Source organism: Ambystoma mexicanum, chromosome 2q, assembly GCF_040938575.1.
Source record: "Ambystoma mexicanum isolate Mex_15411 chromosome 2q, UKY_AmexF1_1, whole genome shotgun sequence".
NCBI lineage: Eukaryota > Metazoa > Chordata > Amphibia > Caudata > Ambystomatidae > Ambystoma > Ambystoma mexicanum.
The window spans coordinates 2,473,099-2,494,740 of record NC_090924.1 but is presented as its reverse complement, the minus strand read 5'-3'; positions in this window follow the sequence as shown (position 1 = coordinate 2,494,740).

Genomic DNA, 21,642 nt, shown 5'->3' with positions numbered 1-21,642 from the left:
AACTCCTTCCCAATCCAATCCTGAGACCCTTCCGATAGCATGAGATGTGATATCTCAATGCTTCTAATACCAAACCTGAGACCCTCCCTAAAGCGTTAGATGTAATATCAAAGTCCTTCCCATTCCAATCCTGATACCCTTCCTATAACATGAGATGTGATATACAACTCCTTCCAATTCCAACCTGTGACCCTTCCTATAGCATGAGATGCGATATCCAACTCTTCCCATCCAATCCTGAGACCCTTCCTATAACATGAGATGTGATATCCAACTCTTCCCATCCAATCCTGAGACCCTTCCTATAACATGAGATGTGATATCCAACTCCTTCCAATTCCAACCTGTGACCCTTCCTATAGCATGAGATGTGATAACCAACTCTTCCCATCCAATCCTGAGACCCTTCCTATAACATGAGATATGATATCCAACTCCTTCCCAATCCAATCCTGAGACCCTTCCGATAGTATGAGATGTGATATCTCAATGCTTCTAATACCAAACCTGAGACCCTCCCTATAGCATGAGATGTGATATCAAAGTCCTTCCCATTCCAATCCTGATACCCTTCCTATAACATGAGATGTGATATCCAACTCTTCCCATCCAATCCTGAGACCGTTCCCATAACATGAGATGTTATATCCAACTCCTTCCCAATCCAATCCTGAGACCCTTCCGATAGCATGAGATGTGATATCCCAATGCTTCTAATACCAAACCTGAGACCCTCCCTATAGCGTGAGATGTGATATCAAAGTCCTTCCCATTCCAATCCTGATACCCTTCCTATAACATGAGATGTGATATACAACTTCTTCCAATTCCAACCTGTGACCCTTCCTATAGCATGAGATATATCTCAATGCTTCTAATACCAAACCTGAGACTGTCCTATAACATGAGATGTGATATCTCAATGCTTCTAATAACAAACCTGAGACCCTTCCTATAACGAGAAGTGATATCCAAATCCTTCCCAATCCAATCCTGAGACCCTTCCGACAGTATGAGATATGATATCTCAATGCTTCCAATACCAAACCACAGACCCGTCCTATAACTTGAGATGTGATATCCAAATCCTTCCCCTTCCAAACCTGAGACCCTTCCTATAACATGAGATGTTATATCCAACTCCTTCCCAATCCAATCCTGAGACCCTTCCGATAGCATGAGATGTGATATCTTAATGCTTCTACCAAACCTGAGACCTTCCTAAGGCATGAGATGTGATATCAAACTCCTTCCCATTCCAATCCTGAGACCCGTCTTATACCATGAGATGTTATATCTCAATGCTTCTAATACCAAAACTGAGACTGTCCTATAACATGAGAGGTGATATCTCAATGCTTCTAATAACAAACCTGAGACCCTTCCTATAACATGAGATGTGATGTCCAAGTCCTTCCCATTCCAATCCTGAGACCCTTCCTATAACATGAGATGTGATATCCAACTCCTTCCCAATCCAATCCTGAGACCCTTCAGATAGCATGAGATATATCTCAATGCTTCTAATACCAAACCACAGACCCGTCCTATAACTTGAGATGTGATATCCAAATCCTTCCCCTTCTAAACCTGAGACCTTTCCTTTAGCATGAGATGTGATTCCAACTCCTTCCCATTCCAATCCTGAGACCCTTCCTATAGCATGTGATGTGATATCCCAATCCTTCTACCAAACCTGAGACCTTTCCGATAGCATGAGATGTGATATCCAACTCCTTCCCATTCCAATCATGAGGCCCTTCCTATAGCATGAGATGTGATATCCCAATCCTTCTACCAAACCTGAGACCCTTCCTATAGCATGAGATGGGATATCCAACTCCTTCCCATTCCAATCCTGAGACCCTTCATATAGCATGAGATGTGATATCTCAATGCTCTGAATACGAAACCTGGGATCATTCCTATAACATGAGAAGTGATATCCAACTCCTTCCCATTCCAATCCTGAGCCCTTTCCATGAGATGTGATATCTCTATGCTTCTAATACCAAAGTTGGACCGTTCCGATAGCATGAGATGTGATATCCAACTCCTTCCCATTCCAATCCTGCGTCCCTTCATTTAGCATGAGATTTGATATCGCAGTGCTTCTAATACCAAACCTGAGACCCTTCCTATAACATGAGATGTTATATCCAACTCCTTCCCATTCCAAACCTGAGACCCTTCCTATAGCATATGTGATATCCAACTTCTTCCCATTCCAATCCTGCGTATCTTCATATAGCATGAAATTTGATATCTCAGTGCTTCTAATACAAAACCTGAGACCCTTCCTTTAGCATGAGATGTGATATCAAACTCCTTCCCATTCCAATCCTGAGACCCTTCCTATAACATGAGATGTGATATCCAAGTCCTTCCCATTCCAATCCTGAGACCCTTCCTATAACATGAGATGTGATATCCAACTCCTTTCCAATCCAATCCTGAGACCCTTCCGATAGCATGAGATGTTATATCTCAATGCTTCTAATACCAAACCTGAGACTGTCCTATAACATGAGATGTGATATCTCAATGCTTCTAATAACAAACCTGAGACCCTTCCTATAACATGAGATGTGATGTCCAAGTCCTTCCCATTCCAATCCTGAGACCCTTCCTATAACATGAGATGTGATATCCAACTCCTTCCCAATCCAATCCTGAGACCCTTCAGATAGCATGAGATATATCTCAATGCTTCTAATAACAAACCACAGACCCGTCCTATAACTTGAGATGTGATATCCAAATCCTTCCCCTTCTAAACCTGAGACCTTTCCTTTAGCATGAGATGTGATATCCAACTCCTTCCCATTCCAATCCTGAGACCCTTCCTATAGCATGAGATGTGATATCCCAATCCTTCTACCAAACCTAAGACCTTTCCGATAGCATGAGATGTGATATCCAACTCCTTCCCATTCCAATCATGAGGCCCTTCCTATAGCATGAGATGTGATATCCCAATCCTTCTACCAAACCTGAGACCCTTCCTATAGCATGAGATGGGATATCCAACTCCTTCCCAATCCAATCCTGAGACCCTTCATATAGCATGAGATGTGATATCTCAATGCTCTGAATACCAAACCTGGGTTCATTCCTATAACATGAGATGTGATATCCAGCTCCTTCCCATTCCAATCCTGAGCCCCTTCCATGAGATGTGATATCTCTATGCTTCTAATACCAAAGTTGGACCGTTCCGATAGCATGAGATGTGATATCCAACTCCTTCCCATTCCAATCCTGCGTCCCTTCATTTAGCATGAGATTTGATATCTCAGTGCTTCTAATACCAAACCTGAGACCCTTCCTATAACATGAGATGTTATATCCAACTCCTTCCGATTCCAATCCTGAGACCCTTCCTATACCATGAGATGAGATATCTCAATGTTTCTAATACCAAACCTGAGACCCTTCCTATTGCAAGAGATGTGATATCCAAATCCTTCCCATTCCAAACCTGAGACCCTTCCTATAGCATATGTGATATCCAACTTCTTCCCATTCCAATCCTGCGTATCTTCATATAGCATGAAATTTGATATCTCAGTGCTTCTAATACAAAACCTGAGACCCTTCCTTTAGCATGAGATTGGATATCCAACTCCTTCCCATTCCAATCCCGAGACCCTTCCTATAACATTAGATGTGATATCCAAGTCCTTCCATTCCAATCCTGAGACCCTTCCTATAACATGAGATGTGATATCCAACTCCTTCCCAATCCAATCCTGAGACCCTTCCCATAACATGAGATATGATATCTCAATGCTTCTAATACCAAACCACAGACCTGTCCCATAACTTGAGATGTGATATCCAACTCCTTCTTATTCCAATCCTGAGACCCTTCCGATAGCGTGAGATGTGATATCCAACTCCTTCCAATTCAAACCCATGACCCTTCCTATAGCATGAGATGGGATATACAACTCCTTCCCAATCCAATCCTGAGACCCTTCAGATAGCATGAGATGTGATATCTTAATGCTTCTGCCAAACCTGAGACCTTCCTATGGCATGAGATGTGATATCCAACTCCTTCCCATTCCAATCCTGAGACCCGTCCTATGGCATGAGATGTGATATCCAACTCCTTCCCATTCCAATCCTGAGACCCGTCCTATAGCATGAGATGTGATATCTCAATGCTTCTAATACCAAACCTGAGACTGTCCTATAACATGAGATGTGATATCTCAATGCTTCTAATAACAAAACGGAGACCCTTCCTATAACGAGATGTGATATCCAAATCCTTCCCAATCCAATCCTGAGACCCTTCCGACAGCATGAGACGTGATATCTCAATGCTTCTAATACCAAACCACAGACCCATCCTATAACTTGAGATGTGATATCCAAATCCTTCTCCTTCCATACCTGAGACCCTTCCTTTAGCATGAGATGTGTTATCCAACGCCTTCCCATTCCAAACCTGAGACCCTTCCTATATCATGAGATGTGATATCCAACTCCTTCCCATTCCAATCCTGAGACGCTTCCTATAACATGAGATGTGATATCCAACTCCTTCCCAATCCAATCCTGAGACCCTTCCGATAGCATGAGATGTGATATCTTAATGCTTCTACCAAACCTGAGACCTTCCTAAGGCATGAGAAATGATATCAAACTCCTTCCCATTCCAATCCTGGACCCGTCTTCTACCAAGAGATGTTATATCTCAATGCTTCTAATACCAAACCTGAGACTGTCCTATAACATGAGATGTGATATCTCAATGCTTCTAATAACAAACCTGAGACCCTTCCTATAACATGAGATGTGATGTCCAAGTCCTTCCCATTCCAATCCTGAGACCCTTCCTATGACATGAGATGTGATATCCAACTCCTTCCCAATCCAATCCTGAGACCCTTCAGATAGCATTAGATATATCTCAATGCTTCTAATACCAAACCACAGACCCGTCCTATAACTTGAGATGTGATATCCAAATCCTTCCCCTTCTAAACCTGAGACCTTTCCTTTAGCATGAGATGTGATATCCAACTCCTTCCCATTCCAATCCTGAGACCCGTCCTATAGCATGAGATGTGATATCCCAATCCTTCTACGAAACCTGAGACCTTTCCGATAGCATGAGATGTGATATCCAACTCCTTCCCATTCCAATCATGAGGCCCTTCCTATAGCATGAGATGTGATATCTCAATGCTTCTACCAAATCTGAGACCCTTCCTATAGCATTAAATGTGATATCCAACTCCATCCCATTCCAATCCTGAGACCCTTCCTATAGCATGAGATGTGATATCTCAATGCTTCTACCAAACCTGAGATCCTTCCTATAGCATGAGATGTGATATTCAACTCCTTCCCATTCCAATCCTGAGACCCTTCCGATAGGATGAGATTTATTATCTCACTCCTTCAAATACCAAACTTGAGTCCCTTCCTAAAGGATGAGATCTGATATCTCAGTGCTTCTAATACCAAACCTGAGTCCCTTCCTATAACATGAGATGTGATATCCAACTCCTTCCCATTCCAATCATGAGGCCCTTCCTATAGCATGAGATGTGATATCTCAATGCTTCTACCAAACCTGAGACCCTTCCTGTAGCATGAGATGGGATATCCAACTCCTTCCCATTCCAATCCTGAGACCCTTCCTATAGCATGAGATGTGATATCTCAATGCTCTGAATACCAAACCTGGGATCATTCCTATAACATGAGATGTGATATCCAACTCCTTCCCATTCCAATCCTGAGCCCCTTCCATGAGATGTGATATCTCTATGCTTCTAATACCAAAGTTGGACCGTTCCTATAGCATGAGATGTGATATCCAACTCCTTCCCATTCCAATCCTGCGTCCCTTCATTTAGCATGAGATTTGATATCTCAGTGCTTCTAATACCAAACCTGAGACCCTTCCTATAACATCAGATGTTATATCCAACTCCTTCCGATTCCAATCCTGAGACCCTTCCTATACCATGAGATGAGATATCTCAATGTTTCTAATACCAAACCTGAGACCCTTCCTATTGCAAGAGATGTGATATCCAAATCCTTCCCATTCCAAACCTGAGACCCTTCCTATAGCATATGTGATATCCAACTTCTTCCCATTCCAATCCTGCGTATCTTCATATAGCATGAAATTTGATATCTCAGTGCTTCTAATACAAAACCTGAGACCCTTCCTTTAGCATGAGATGTGATATCCAACTCCTTCCCATTCCAATCCTGAGAACCTTCCTATAACATGAGATGTGATATCCAAGTCCTTCCCATTCCAATCCTGAGACCCTTCCTATAACATGAGATGTGATATCCAACTCTTTCCCAATCCAATCCTGAGACCCTTCCGATAGGATGAGATATGATATCTCAATGCTTCTAATACCAAACCACAGACCTGTCCTATAACTTGAGATGTGATATCCAACTCCTTCTTATTCCAATCCTGAGACCCTTCCGATAGCGTGAGATGTGATATCCAACTCCTTCCAATTCAAACCTGTGACCCTTCCTATAGCATGAGATGTGATATCCAACTCCTTCCCATTCCAATCCTGAGACCCGTCCTATGGCATGAGATGTGATATCCAACTCCTTCCCATTCTAATCCTGAGACCCGTCCTATACCATAAGATGTGATATCTCAATGCTTCTAATACCAAACCTGAGACTGTCCTATAACATGAGATGTGATATCTCAATGCTTCTAATAACAAACCTGAGACCCTTCCTATAACGAGATGTGATATCCAAATCCTTCCCAATCCAATCCTGAGACCCTTTGGACAGCATGAGATATGATATCTCAATGCTTCTAATACCAAACCACAGACCCGTCCTATAACTTGAGATGTGATATCCAAATCCTTCCCCTTCCAAACCTGAGACCCTTCCTTTAGCATGAGATGTGATATCCAACGCCTTCCCATTCCAAACCTGAGACCCTTCCTATATCATAAGATGTGATATCCAACTCCTTCCCATTCCAATCCTGAGACCCTTCCTATAACATGAAATGTGATATCCAACTCCTTCCCAATCCAATCCTGAGACCCTTCAGATAGCATGAGATATATCTCAATGCTTCTAATACCAAACCACAGACCCATCCTATAACTTGAGATGTGATATCCAAATCCTTCCCCTTCCAAACCTGAGACCTTTCCTTTAGCATGAGATGTGATATCCAACTCCTTCCCATTCCAATCCTGAGACCCTTCCCGTAGCATGAGATGTGATATCCAACTCCTTCCCATTCCAATCCTGAGACCCTTCCTGTAGCATTAGATGTGATATCTCAATGCTTCTAATATCGAACCTGAGACCCTCCCTATAGCATGAGATGTGATATCCAACTCCTTCCCATTCCAATCCTGAGACCCTTCCGATAGCATGAGATGTGATATCCAACTCCTTCGAATTCCAACCTGTGACCCTTCCTATAGCATGAGATGGGATACCCAACTCCTTCCCAATCCAATCCTGAGACCCTTCCGATAGCATGAGATGTGATATCTTAATGCTTCTACCAAACCTGAGACCTTCCTATGGCATGAGATGTGATATCAAACTCCTTCCCATTCCAATCCTGAGACCCTTCCTATAGCATGAGATGTGATATCCAACTCCTTCCCATTCCAATCCTGAGACCCGTCCTATACCATGAGATGTGATATCTCAATGCTTCTAATACCAAACCTGAGACTGTCCTATAACATGAGATGTGATATCTCAATCTTTCTAATAACAAACCTGAGACCCTTCCTATAACATGAGATGTGATGTCCAAGTCCTTCCCATTCCAATCCTGAGACCCTTCCTATAGCATGAGATGTGATATCCAACTCCTTCCCATTCCAATCCTGAGACCCATACTATACCATGAGATATATCTCAATGCTTCTAATACCAAACCACAGACCCGTCCTATAACTTGAGATGTGATATCCACATCCTTCCCCTTCCAAACCTGAGACCTTTCCTTTGCCATGAGATGTGATATCCAACTCCTTCCCATTCCAATCCTGAGACCCTTCCTATAGCATGAGATGTGATATCCCAATGCTTCTACCAAACCTGAGACCTTTCCGATGGCATGAGATGTGATATCCAACTCCTTCCCATTCCAATCATGAGGCCCTTCCTATAGCATGAGATGTGATATCTCAATGCTTCTATCAAATCTGAGACCCTTCCTATAGCATGAAATGTGATATCCAACTTATTCCCATCCAATCCTGAGACCCTTCCTATAGCATGAAAAGTGATATCTCAATGCTATTAATACCAAACCTGAGACCCTCCCTATAGCATGAGATGTGATATCCAACTCCTTCCCATTCCAATCCTGAGACCCTTCCGATAGCATGAGATGTGATATCCAACTCCTTCGAATTCCAACCTGTGACCCTTCCTATAGCATGAGAAGGGATATCCAACTCCTTCCCAATCCAATCCTGAGACCCTTCTGATAGCATGAGATGTGATATCCAACTCCTTCCCATTCCAATCCTGAGACCCGTCCTATACCATGAGATGTGATATCTCAATGCTTCTAATACCAAACCGGAGACTGTCCTATAACATGAGATGTGATATCGCAATCCTTCTAATAACAAACCTGAGACCCTTCCTATAACATGAGATGTGATGTCCAAGTCCTTCCCATTCCAATCCTGAGACCCTTCCTATAGCATGAGATGTGATATCCAACTCCTTCCCATTCCAATCCTGAGACCCATACTATACCATGAGATATATCTCAATGCTTCTAATACCAAACCACAGACCCGTCCTATAACTTGAGATGTGATATCCAAATCCTTCCCCTTCCAAACCTGAGACTTTCCTATAGCATGAGATGTGATATCCAACTCCTTCCCATTCCAATCCTGAGACCCATACTATACCATGAGATATATCTCAATGCTTCTAATACCAAACCACAGACCCGTCCTATAACTTGAGATGTGATATCCAAATCCTTCCCCTTCCAAACCTGAGACTTTCCTTTAGCATGAGATGTGATATCCAACTCCTTCCCATTCCAATCATGAGACCCTTCCTATAGCATGAGATGTGATATCCCAATGCTTCTACCAAACCTGAGATCTTTCCGATAGCATGAGATGTGATATCTACTCCTTCCCATTCCAATCATGAGGCCCTTCCTATAGCATGAGATGTGATATCTCAATGCTTCTACCAAATCTGACACCCTTCCTATAGCATGAATTGTGATATCCAACTCCTTCCCATCCAATCCTGAGACCCTTCCTACAGCATGAGATGTGATATCTAAATTCTATTAATACCAGACCTGAGACCCTCCCTATAGCATGAGATGTGATATCCAACTCCTTCCCATTCCAATCCTGAGACCCTTCCGATAGCCTGAGATGTTATATCCTACTCCTTCCCATTCCAATCATGAGGCCCTTCCTATAGCATGAGATGTAATATCTCATTGCTTCAACAAAACCTGAGACCCTTCCTATAGGATGAGATGTGATATCCAACTCCTTGCCATTCCAATCCTGAGACCCTTCCTATAGCATGAGATGATATCCAACTCCTTCCCATTCCAATCCTGAGACCCTTCCTATAGCATGAGATGTGATATCTCAATGCTTCTACCAAACCTGAGATCCTTCCTATAGCATGAGATGTGATATTCAACTCCTTCCCATTCCAATCCTGAGACCCTTCCGATAGGATGAGATTTATTATCTCGCTCCTTCAAATACCAAACTTGAGTCCCTTCCTAAAGGATGAGATCTGATATCTCAGTGCTTCTAATACCAAACCTGAGTCCCTTCCTATAACATGAGATGTGATATCCAACTCCTTCCCATTTCAATCATGAGGCCCTTCCTATAGCATGAGATGTGATATCTCAATGCTTCTACCAAACCTGAGACCCTTCCTATAGCATGAGATGTGATATCCAACTCCTTCCCGATCCAATCCTGAGACCCTTCCTATAGCATGAGATGTGATATCTCAATGCTCTTAATACCAAACCTGCGATCATTCCTATAACATGAGATGTGATATCCAACTCCTTCCCATTCCAATCCTGAGCCCCTTCCATGTGATGTGCTATCTCAATGCTTCTAATACCAAAGTTGGACCGTTCCTATAGCATGAGATGTGATATCCAACTCCTTCCCATTCCAATCCTGCGTCCCTTCATTTAGCATGAGATTTGATATCTCAGTGCTTCTAATACCAAACCTGAGACCCTTCCTATAACATGAGATGTTATATCCAACTCCTTCCGATTCCAATCCTGAGACCCTTCCTATACCATGAGATGAGATATCTCAATGTTTCTAATACCAAACCTGAGACCCTTCCTATTGCAAGAGATGTGATATCCAAATCCTTCCCATTCCAAACCTGAGTCCCTTCCTATAGCATGAGATGTGATATCCAACTTCTTCCCATTCCAATCCTGCGTCTCTTCATATAGCATGAGATTTGATATATCAGTGCTTCTAATACCAAACATGAGACTGTCCTATAACATGAGATATGATATCTCAATGCTTCTAATACCAAACCACAGACCTGTCCTATAACTTGAGATGTGATATCCAAATCCTTCCCCTTCCAAACCTGAGACCCTTCCTTTAGCATGAGATGTGATATCCAACTCCTTCCCATTCCAATCCTGAGACCCTTCCTATAACATGAGATGTGATATACAAGTCCTTCCCATTCCAATCCTGAGACCATTCCTATAACATGAGATGTGATATCCAACTCCTTCCAATTCCAACCTGTGACCCTTCCTATAGCATGAGATGTGATATCCAACTTCTTCCCATTCCAATCCTGCGTCTCTTCATATAGCATGAGATTTGATATCTCAGTGCTTCTAATACAAAACCTGAGACCCTTCCTATAACATGAGATGTGATATCCAACTCCTTCCGATTCCAATCCTGAGACCCTTCCTATACCATGAGATGTGATATCTCAATGTTTCTAATACCAGACCTGAGACCCTTCCTATTGCAAGAGATGTGATATCCAAACCCTTCCCATTCCAAACCTGAGACCTTTCCTATTGCATGAGATGTGATATCCAACTCCTTCCCAATCCAATCCTGAGACCCTTCCGATAGCATTAGATGTGATATCTCAATGCTTCTAATATCAAACCTGAGACCCTCCCTATAGCATGAGATGTGATATCCAACTCCTTCCCATTTCAATCCTGAGACCCTTCCGATAGCATGAGATGTGATATACAACTCCTTCGAATTCCAACCTGTGACCCTTCCGATAGCATGAGATGTGATATCTTAATGCTTCTACCAAACCTGAGACCTTCCTATGGCATGAGATGTGATATCTCAATGTTTCTAATAAAAAACCTGAGACCTTTCCTATAGCAAGAGATGTGATATCCAAATCCTTCCCATTACAAACCTGAGACCCTTCCGATAGCATGAGATGTGATATCTTAATGCTTCTACCAAACCTGATATCTTCCTATAGCATGAGATGTGATATCCAACTCCTTCCCATTCCAATCCTGAGACCTGTCCTATACCATGAGATGTGATATCTCAATGCTTCTAATACCTAACCTGAGACTGTCCTATAACATGAGATGTGATATCTCAATGCTTCTAATAACCAACCTGAGACCCTTCCTATAACGAGATGTGATATCCAAATCCTTCCCAATCCAATCCTGAGACCCTTCCGATAGCATGAGATATGATATCTCAATGCTTCTAATACCAAACCACAGACCTGTCCTATAACTTGAGATGTGATATCCAAATCCTTCCCCTTCCAAACCTGAGACCCTTCCTTTAGCATCAGATGTGATATCCAACTCCTTTCCATTCCAATCCTGAGACCCTTCCTATAGCATGAGATGTGATATCCCAATGCTTCTACCAAACCTGAGACCCTTCCTATAGCATGCGATGTGATATCTAAGTCCTTCCCATTCCAATCCTGAGACCCGTCCTATATCATGAGATGTTATATCTCAATGCTTCTAATACCAAACCTGAGACTGTCCTATAACATGAGATGTGATATCTCAATGCTTCTAATAACAAACCTGAGACCCTTCCTATAACTTGAGATGTGATGTCCAAGTCCTTCCCATTCCAATCCTGAGACGCTTCCTATAACATGAGATGTGACATCCAACTCCTTCCCAATCCAATCCTGAGACCCTTCCGATAGCATGAGATATGATATCTCAATGCTTCTAATACCAAACCACAGACCCGTCCTATAACTTGAGATGTGAAATCCAAATCCTTCCCCTTCCAAACCTGAGACCTTTCCTTTAGCATGAGATGTGATATCCAACTCCTTCCCATTCCAATCATGAGACCCTTCCTATAGCATGAGATGTGATATCCCAATGCATCTACCAAACCTGAGACCTTTCCGATAGCATGAGATGTGACATCTAATTCCTTCCCATTCCAATCATGAGGCCCTTCCTATAGCATGAGATGTGATATCTCAATGCTTCTACCAAATCTGAGACCCTTCCTTTAGCATGAAATGTGATATTCAACTCCTTCCCATCCAATCCTGAGACCCTTCCTATAGCATGAGATGTGATATCTAAATGCTATTAATACCAAACCTGAGACCCTCCCTATAGCATGAGATGTGATATCCAACTCCTTCCCATTCCAATCCTGAGACCCTTCCGATAGCCTGAGATGTGATATCCAACTCCTTCCCATTCCAATCATGAGGCCCTTCCTATAGCATGAGATGTGATATCTCAATGCTTCTACCAAACCTTCCCATTTCAAATCATGAGGCACTTCCTATAGCATGAGATGTGATATCTCAATGCTTCTACCAAACCTGAGACCCTTCCTATAGGATGAGATGTGATATCCAACTCCTTGCCATTCCAATCCTGAGACCTTTCCTATAGCATGAGATGATATCCAACTCCATCCCATTCCAATCCTGAGACCCTTCCTATAGCATGAGATGTGATATCTCAATGCTTCTACCAAACCTGAGATCCTTCCTATAGCATGAGATGTGATATTCAACTCCTTCCCATTCCAATCCTGAGACCCTTCCGATAGGATGAGATTTATTATCTCACTCCTTCAAATACCAAACTTGAGTCCCTTCCTAAAGTATGAGATCTGATATCTCAGTGCTTCTAATACCAAACCTGAGTCCCTTCCTATAACATGAGATGTGATATCCAACTCCTTCCCATTCCAATCATGAAGCCCTTCCTATAGCATGAGATGTGATATCTCAATGCTTCTACCAAACCTGAGACCCTTCCTATAGCATGAGATGTGATCTCCAACTCCTTCCCGATCCAATCCTGAGACCCTTCCTATAGCATGAGATGTGATATCTCAATGCTCTTAATACCAAACCTGCGATCATTCCTATAACATGAGATGTGATATCCAACTCCTTCCCATTCCAATCCTGAGCCCCTTCCATGAGATGTGCTATCTCAATGCTTCTAATACCAAAGTTGGACCGTTCCTATAGCATGAGATGTGATATCCAACTCCTTCCCATTCCAATCCTGCGTCCCTTCATTTAGCATGAGATTTGATATCTCAGTGCTTCTAATAACAAACCTGAGACCCTTCCTATTGCAAGAGATGTGATATCCAAATCCTTCCCATTCCAAACCTGAGACCCTTCCTATAGCATGAGATGTGATATCCAACTTCTTCCCATTCCAATCCTGCATCTCTTCATATAGCATGAGATTTGATATCTCAGTGCTTCTAATACAAAACCTGAGACCCTTCCTATAACATGAGATGTGATATCTCAATGCTTCTACCAAACCTTCCCATTTCAAATCATGAGGCACTTCCTATAGCATGAGATGTGATATCTCAATGCTTCTACCAAACCTGAGACCCTTCCTATAGGATGAGATGTGATATCCAACTCCTTGCCATTCCAATCCTGAGACCTTTCCTATAGCATGAGATGATATCCAACTCCATCCCATTCCAATCCTGAGACCCTTCCTATAGCATGAGATGTGATATCTCAATGCTTCTACCAAACCTGAGATCCTTCCTATAGCATGAGAAGTGATATTCAACTCCTTCCCATTCCAATCCTGAGACCCTTCCGATAGGATGAGATTTATTATCTCACTCCTTCAAATACCAAACTTGAGTCCCTTCCTAAAGTATGAGATCTGATATCTCAGTGCTTCTAATACCAAACCTGAGTCCCTTCCTATAACATGAGATGTGATATCCAACTCCTTCCCATTCCAATCATGAAGCCCTTCCTATAGCATGAGATGTGATATCTCAATGCTTCTACCAAACCTGAGACCCTTCCTATAGCATGAGATGTGATCTCCAACTCCTTCCCGATCCAATCCTGAGACCCTTCCTATAGCATGAGATGTGATATCTCAATGCTCTTAATACCAAACCTGCGATCATTCCTATAACATGAGATGTGATATCCAACTCCTTCCCATTCCAATCCTGCGTCCCTTCATTTAGCATGAGATTTGATATCTCAGTGCTTCTAATAACAAACCTGAGACCCTTCCTATTGCAAGAGATGTGATATCCAAATCCTTCCCATTCCAAACCTGAGACCCTTCCTATAGCATGAGATGTGATATCCAACTTCTTCCCATTCCAATCCTGCATCTCTTCATATAGCATGAGATTTGATATCTCAGTGCTTCTAATACAAAACCTGAGACCCTTCCTATAACATGAGATGTGATATCTCAATGTTTCTAATACCAGACCTGAGACCCTTCCTATTGCAAGAGATGTGATATCAAAATCCTTCCCATTCCAAACCTGAGACCTTTCCTATTGCATGAGATGTGATATCCAACTCCTTCCCAATCCAATCCTGAGACCCTTCCGATAGCATTAGATGTGATATCTCAATGCTTCTAATATCAAACCTGAGACCCTCCCTATAGCATGAGATGTGATATCCAACTCCTTCCCATTCCAAACCTGAGACCCTTCCTTTAGCATGAGATGTGATATCCAACTCCTTCCCATTCCAATCCTGAGACCCTTCCTATAACATGAGATGTGATATACAAGTCCTTCCCATTCCAGTCCCGAGACCCTTCCTATAACATGAGATGTGATATCCAACTCCTTCCAATTCCAACCTGTGACCCTTCCTATAGCATGAGATGCGATATCCAACTCCTTCCCAATCCAATCCTGAGACCCTTCCGATAGCATGAGATGTGATATCCAACTTCTTCCCATTCCAATCCTGCGTCTCTTCATATAGCATGAGATTTGATATCTCAGTGCTTCTAATACAAAACCTGAGACCCTTCCTATAACATGAGATGTGATGTCCAACTCCTTCTGATTCCAATCCTAAGACCCTTCCTATACCATGAGATGTGATATCTCAATGTTTCTAATACCAGACCTGAGACCCTTCCTATTGCAAGAGATGTGATATCCAAACCCTTCCCATTCCAAACCTGAGACCTTTCCTATTGCATGAGATGTGATATCCAACTCCTTCCCAATCCAATCCTGAGACCCTTCCGATAGCATTAGATGTGATATCTCAATGCTTCTAATATCAAAACTGAGACCCTCCCTATAGCATGAGATGTGATATCCAACTCCTTCCCATTCCAATCCTGAGACCCTTCCTATAGCATGAGATGTGATATCTCAATGTTTCTAATAAAAAACCTGAGACCCTTCCTATAGCAAGAGATGTGTTATCCAAATCCTTCCCATTACAAACCTGATACCCTTCCGATAGCATGAGATGTGATATCCAACTCCTTCCAATTCCAACCTGTGACCCTTCCTATAGCATGAGATGGGATATCCAACTCCTTCCCAATCCAATCCAGAGACCCTTCCGATAGCATGAGATGTGATATCTTAATGCTTCTACCAAACCTGAGACCTTCCTATGGCATGAGATGTGATATCCAACTCCTTCCCATTCCAATCCTGAGACCTGTCCTATACCATGAGATGTGATATCTCAATGCTTCTAATACCAAACCTGAGACTGTCGTATCACATGAGATGTGATATCTCAATGCTTCTAATATCCAACCTGAGACCCTTCCTATAACGAGATGTGATATCCAAATCCTTCCCAATCCAATCCTGAGACCCTTCCGATAGCATGAGATATGATATCTCAATGCTTCTAATACCAAACTACAGACCCGTCCTATAACTTGAGATGTGATATCCAAATCCTTCCCCTTCCAAAAATGAGACCCTTCCTATAGCATGAGATGTGATATCCAACTCCTTCCCATTCCAATCCTGCGTCCCTTCATTTAGAATGAGATTTGATATCTCAGTGCTTCTAATAACAAACCTGAGACCCTTCCTATTGCAAGAGATGTGATATCCAAATCCTTCCCATTCCAAACCTGAGACCCTTCCTATAGCATGAGATGTGATATCCAACTTCTTCCCATTCCAATCCTGCGTCTCTTCATATAGCATGAGATTTGATATCTCAGTGCTTCTAATACAAAACCTGAGACCCTTCCTATAACATGAGATGTGATATCCAACTCCTTCCGATTCCAATCCTGAGACCCTTCCTATACCATGAGATGTGATATCTCAATGTTTCTAATACCAGACCTGAGACCCTTCCTATTGCAAGAGATGTGATATCAAAATCCTTCCCATTCCAAACCTGAGACCTTTCCTATTGCATGAGATGTGATATCCAACTCCTTCCCAATCCAATCCTGAGACCCTTCCGATAGCATTAGATGTGATATCTCAATGCTTCTAATATCAAACCTGAGACCCTCACTATAGCATGAGATGTGATATCCAACTCCTTCCCATTCCAAACCTGAGACCCTTCCTTTAGCATGAGATGTGATATCCAACTCCTTCCCATTCCAATCCTGAGACCCTTCCTATAACATAAGATGTGATATACAAGTCCTTCCCATTCCAATCCTGAGACCCTTCCTATAACATGAGATGTGATATCCAACTCCTTCCAATTCCAACCTGTGACCCTTCCTATAGCATGAGATGCGATATCCAACTCCTTCCCATTCCAATCCTGCGTCTCTTCATATAGCATGAGATTTGATATCTCAGTGCTTCTAATACAAAATCTGAGACCCTTCCTATAACATGAGATGTGATGTCCAACTCCTTCTGATTCCAATCCTAAGACCCTTCCTATACCATGAGATGTGATATCTCAATGTTTCTAATACCAGACCTGAGACCCTTCCTATTGCAAGAGATGTGATATCCAAACCCTTCCCATTCCAAACCTGAGACCTTTCCTATTGCATGAGATGTGATATCCAACTCCTTCCCAATCCAATCCTGAGACCCTTCCGATAGCATTAGATGTGATATCTCAATGCTTCTAATATCAAAACTGAGACCCTCCCTATAGCATGAGATGTGATATCCAACTCCTTCCCATTCCAATCCTGGGACCCTTCCAATGGCATGAGATGTGATATCTCAATGTTTCTAATAAAAAACCTGAGACCCTTCCTATAGCAAGAGATGTGATATCCAAATCCTTCCCATTACAAACCTGAGACCCTTCCGATAGCATGAGATGTGATATCCAACTCCTTCCAATTCCAACCTGTGACCCTTCCTATAGCATGAGATGGGATATCCAACTCCTTCCCAATCCAATCCTGAGACCCTTCCGATAGCATGAGATGTGATATCTTAATGCTTCTACCAAACCTGAGACCTTCCTATAGCATGAGATGTGATATCCAACTCCTTCCCATTCCAATCCTGAGACCTGTCCTATACCATGATATGTGATATCTCAATGCTTCTAATACCAAACCTGAGACTGTCCTATCACATGAGATGTGATATCTCAATGCTTCTAATATCCAACCTGAGACCCTTCCTATAACGAGATGTGATATCCAAATCCTTCCCAATCCAATCCTGAGACCCTTCCGATAGCATGAGATATGATATCTCAATGCTTCTAATACCAAACCACAGACCTGTCCTATAACTTGAGATGTGATATCCAAATCCTTCCCCTTCCAAAAATGAGACCGTTCCTTTAGCATAAGATGTGATATCCAACTCCTTTCCATTCCAATCCTGAGACCCTTCCTATAGCATGAGATGTGATATCCCAATGCTTCTACCAAACCTGAGACCCTTCCTATAGCATCAGATGTGATATCTAACTCCTTCCCATTCCAATCCTGAGACCCGTCCTATATCATGAGATGTTATATCTCAATGCTTCTAATACCAAACCTGAGACTGTCCTATAACATGAGATGTGATATCTCAATGCTTCTAATAACAAACCTGAGACCCTTCCTATAACTTGAGATGTGATGTCCAAGTCCTTCCCATTCCAATCCTGAGACGCTTCCTATAACATGAGATGTGATATCCAACTCCTTCCCAATCCAATCCTGAGACCCTTCCTTTAGCATGAGATGTGATATCTAACTCCTTCCCATTCCAATCATGAGGCCCTTCCTATAGCATGAGATGTGATATCTCAGTGCTTCTACCAAATCTGAGACCCTTCCTATAGCATGAAATGTGATATCCAACTCCTTCCCATCCAATCCTGAGACCCTTCCTATAGCATGAGATGTGATATCCAACTCCTTCCCATTCCAATCCTGAGACCCTTCCGATAGCCTGAGATGTGATATCCAACTCCTTCCCATTCCAATCATGAGGCCCTTCCTATAGCATGAGATGATATCCAACTCCTTCCCATTCCAATCCTGAGACCCTTCCTATAGGATGAGATGTGATATCCAACTCCTTGCCATTCCAATCCTGAGACCCTTCCTATAGCATGAGATGATATCCAACTCCTTCCCATTCCAATCCTGAGACCCTTCCTATAGCATGAGATGTGATATCTCAATGCTTCTACCAAACCTGAGATCCTTCCAATATCATGAGATGTGATATTCAACTCCTTCCCATTCCAATCCTGAGACCCTTCCGATAGGATGAGATTTATTATCTCACTCCTTCAAATACCAAACTTGAGTCCCTTCCTAAAGGACGAGATCTGATATCTCAGTGCTTCTAATACCAAACCTAAGTCCCTTCCGATAACATGAGATGTGATATCCAACTCCTTCCCATTCGAATCATGAGGCCCTTCCTATAGCATGAGATGTAACATCTCAATGCTTCTACCAAACCTGAGACCCTTCCTATAGCATGAGATGTGATATCCAACTCCTTCCCGATCCAATCCTGAGACCCTTCCTATAGCATGAGATGTGATATCTCAATGCTCTTAATACCAAACCTGCGATCATTCCTGTTAAGACGGATTTCTGAACTCTGTCCTGGTGGCGCAGAAGTTCAGAAGGCCAACCTAATTACTTGGAACAGGGTAACCTCTGGACGAGCCAGACCAATCAAGGTAGCGATCGCGGCGGTCAAGACTAGGTCTCAAGAGGGGTAAAGGTGACTGAAAGCCCGCAATGAGCACACAAAGCAAGATCACTTACAAACTACTCCAAACAGTTGTTATATAAAAAATATATACACATTTATTTTAAGGCCTTTAAAACTATGACCGTAGCGAGAAAATCACAATATCACAATACTAAACCAACACATACCATATCAACACAATATATATACAAATACGACAGTCGCAAGCGTTATATGCACAAAATGTGTAGTCCACCTAAAAGGGAAGGAAAACAGGCAGTGCGAAATAATGCTTAGACCCAGTTCGCCTTCAGCGGCACCTAACTAGATGGAAGTCCGAGCCCTGCGAAGAGTGGAGCCTTGTGCTCAAAGTACCTGCACGCGCTGGTGCCAAAGGACAAAAGGAGAAGCTCTTCGAGGGAAATCAGGCACTTCAGTTTAGTGCGCAAAAGAAGAAGAACAAGTTCCGCGACTCAAGCGCAGCCTCCACAGTGGGCAGAAGCAGAGCGCGAGGACGGACAAGGGTGCTGTTTTACACAGCGGGGAAAAGCAATGGGCTCCTGCAGGAGGGCGACCAGATCCTAGCTATGCTACTCACCGGTCCCCGATGCAAGCAGACCCAGGCTTCTCCGCGTCAGTTTCAGCAGCTGGCAGGTTCAGAAGAACAGGGAACGCCTCGTTGTCGTGTTGAGTAAAACGACGTCCCAATCGAAGAAACCCGCACAGTTTGTTACCACAGCAGGGCAACGGAGCGGCCGTGTGTATCTGAGCCAAATGTACACTACTCACTTCAGACTTGGGAACGCCAAGTGTACGAAGCGTGTGAGAGTGACAAGGACCCGAAATACTACACAACCTGGCGGCGGTTACAGAGCAAGACTCCCGTGTAAGCAGGTCAGTCAACTGGATGGCCCAGAGACGCTTCCGAAGGCTTACTGGCAGGAGATGGTGAAGATGCCGAGAATAGCTGTTCCCGCTATTCCAAGGGACGAAGTACTAGTACAGGCCTTCTGGTTCGATCAAAGGTGAAAAGGGTTTCACAAGGCGACAGCAGTGCAGAGGAGAAGTCCTTCAGCGGGTCACCAGCGATTCCTCGGTCCAGCCTCGTGGTTGCAGGATACTTGGCTCCTGTATTCCTTCGTTCGTGAGAACTCAGGAGATCGACATGGTAGTGGTGTTTCCAGCCCCCTCTTATCCACGGTTCCCTTCGCGCCAAAACGGAGGGGACCCAATGGGAGATCCGCTCATCAACACTCACACCATTCGTGGACCAATCACGGACCACGGTGGTCCCAGGCATTCACACCACCCTAGACTCTCTGGCACCCAGGATGTGTATTGGGACCAGACATCCCAGCCCACATCCTGGAGGCACACACAAGACATGTAGAAGCCCGCGAAAGCATCCGTGTTTCGCGGGAAAGTACATGCCCAAATAAGGAAGGCCCCGGGTCGGCTCGACCTGGGGAAGGTGAAGGGAGCAAGACGGTCAGCGGAAAGGACAAAGGAGCCTCGTGGTCTGGCCATTTTGGGAGCCAGGCCACCATTTTGGGTTAAGCGTGGAAAACGCGCTTAGAACGCCAAAAGGAGCTCAAAATACAAAGAAACGATCGCTGCCACCATTCCCGTCCCTGAATTACTTGCACCGATCAGATACAATCCTAAACAAGTATCTAGGGCCCGTAGAAGGCTAGAGACCCAAGAGAGCTGTACCTTAGCTTACAGTGCCCTCTTGTGTCATGTTGCACGAAAGCCGCAACATGATAAAAGAAACTACGGGAAACAGCGTTCCCTGGTACTGACTGTCTTAAGGGCATGTCAGTTTCCCCGTAAGAAAGGAGCGAAAGCCCAGAGGAGTGCGGCAGAAGGCTGCACTTCTCTGGCAAAGTCAAGAACAAGGTGAAAAACAACAGCAAAAAGTTTAGGGGTTGCCACATGGAAGGAAAATTACCTACAATTACGAAATCTTTCCTAACAATTCCTATAACATGAGATGTGATATCCAACTCCTTCCCATTCCTATCCTGAGCCCCTTCCATGAGATGTGCTATCTCAATGCTTCTAATACCAAAGTTGGACCGTTCCTATAGCATGAGATGTGATATCCAACTCCTTCCCATTCCAATCCTGCGTCCCTTCATTTAGCATGAGATTTGATATCTCAGTGCTTCTAATAACAAACCTGAGACCC